This window comes from Pistacia vera, unplaced genomic scaffold (genome assembly GCF_008641045.1).
Source record: "Pistacia vera cultivar Batoury unplaced genomic scaffold, PisVer_v2 Contig566, whole genome shotgun sequence".
Classification (NCBI taxonomy): domain Eukaryota; kingdom Viridiplantae; phylum Streptophyta; class Magnoliopsida; order Sapindales; family Anacardiaceae; genus Pistacia; species Pistacia vera.
Window position 1 is genome coordinate 1,688,838 of NW_022196408.1, and position 2,551 is coordinate 1,691,388.

Genomic DNA, 2,551 nt, shown 5'->3' on the forward strand with positions numbered 1-2,551 from the left:
AATGGGTTGGTCCAAGAGGTGCACTACCTTGATTGGCTTGCCAATGTGGTCGTAGTCTGAAAGAAGAATGGGAAGTGGTGAGTTTGCATAAACTTCATAGACCTGAACAAAGCATGCCCTAAAGACTCCTTCCCACTCCCTCACATCGACATGCTAGTCGACACCATAACTGGTCATGAGTTGCTCAGCTTCATGGATGCCTTCTTTGGCTACAACCAAATTCTCATGCATCCAGAAGACCAAGAGAAGACCATCTCATCACAAAGAGAGGCATCTACTGCTATAAGGTGATGCCATTAGGCCTTAAGAATGCTAGAGCCACATATCAGCGGCTCATCAATAAGATGTTCACAAAACACTTGGGGGACACAATGGAAGTGTACATCGACGACATGCTTGTCAAGTCCCTCATAGCTGAGCAACACCTTGATCACCTCAGCCAAGCCTTCACAGACCTCAAAAAGTATAATATGAAGCTTAACCCAACTAAGTGCTCATTAGGTGTCTCTTTTGGCAAGTTCCTTAGGTATATGGTGACTTGGTGCGGGATAGAAGCCAACCTTGATAAGATCCGGGCCATCCTGAACATACCTCCACCTTCATGCATCAAAGACATTTAGTGCCTTGTTTGGGCGAGTAGCCGCATTGAGCCAATTCATCTCCAGGTCTGTTGGCAAGTGCCATCACTTCTTCGCTGCCCTAAGAAAGTCTAAGAAGTTCGAATGGACTCCAACTTGAGAAGAGGCACTTCAACAACTTAAACGGTACGTCATTTCCCCTTCACTCCTCTCCAAACCATCACTGGATGAGAAGCTCTTTACATACTTAGTCATTTCAAAATTACTAGTCTTAGCCGTCCTAGTCCGAGAAGACAATAGGAAGCAACTACCAGTATACTATGTGAGTAAGTCTCTTGTTGACGCCGAGACTTAGTACAACCAATTAGAAAAGTTGGCACTCGCACTCATGCATGCTTCTAGGAAGCTTCGGCCTTGCTTCAAGTGCCACTCCATAGTTGTCCTCCCACATTTCCACTCAAGAAAATTCTCTACAAACCAGAGCTTTCAGGTCGACTCACCTAGTAGACGGTTGAACTAAGTGAGCTCGACATCTCCTTCTAGCCACACATAGCCATCAAATCTCAAGTGTTAGCTGACTTCACACCTAACACTTCCATTTAGGCGGAGAGGGAGTCACCATGCATGATAAGCGTCACACCTTCAAAGTGGACTCTCTTGGTCAATGGATCGAGTAATATGAATAGAAATGGGTTGGGCATAACGTTAATCACACCAGAGGGAGACATATTTCGGCAAGCCATCCAATGAGAGTTCAAGTGCACAAATAATGAGGCCGAGTATAAGGCTTTGATAACCAATCTCTCACTCGCCAAAGAGATAGAGGTAACAAAGTTGGAAGTCAAGTCTAATTCCTAGCTCGTAGTTAATCAGCTCCAAGGCAGCTAACAAGCTTGAGACTCTAAGATGACATCTTACCTCAACTTGGTTAATGAGCTCCAGTCAGCCTTTGAAGAGTTTACCATCACCTAAGTCCTAAGGACCGAGAATACACATGTCGACACCTTAGCCAATCTTGGCTTGGCTTTTCAAGGATCATTATCTACATCCATCCCACTCATGTTCCTCCAACAACCAACTGACTAGAAAAAAACCCCCCACCGAAAACTTAGTCACCCCTCAAAACCTTTCTAAAGTAATGGATATCAAGTTGATCAACTCATGGATGACACCCATCCTCCAATACTTAGAAAATGATGAACTCCCACCCGACAAAAATGAAGCACGCCGACTTAGAGCAAAGGCATCCAAATTCACTGTCCATGAGGTTCAACTCCCCAAGAAGCCCTTCTTCAGTCCATACCTTAAGTGCATCACCCCAGAAGAAGCTAAGTATGTCCTCGCCGAACTCTATGAAGGCGAGTGTGGAAATCATGCTAGGGGACGCAACCTTGCCCACCGAGTGATCATAGCCGGCTAATACTAGCCCATAATGTTGTCTAATTTAGCCACCCATGTCAAGAAGTGCGACAGTTGCCAAAGGTTGGCCCAAGTCTCACACCTTCCACCTAAGTGACTCAACTCCATTCTTACCCCTTGGTCATTCATGAAATGGGGGATGAATATAGTTGGCAAACTCCCAACCGCACCTGGGCAATGAGTCTACATGCTTGTAGTCACTAACTATTTCACCTAAGTCAGAGACTGAGAGGTAAAGGGCTTCATCTGGAAGAATGTAATATTTCAGTTCAACATGCTGAAAGAGATAGTCACCGATAATGGGTCTCAATTCATTAGTTTTTTATTTATAGACTTCTTTGAAATGTAGGGAATCAAGCTCAGCTTTTCAACTCCATGCTACCTTAACCAAATGGCCAAGCCGAGTCATCCAACAAGACAGTCATGCAAACTATGAAGAAACACCTCCAAAAAGCCAAAGGTGCATGGGCGGATGAACTTCTAGGTGTTCTTTGGTCTTACCAAACCACTAATCGGTCATCAATTGGCGAAACTTCATTCTCCTTAGCTTATAG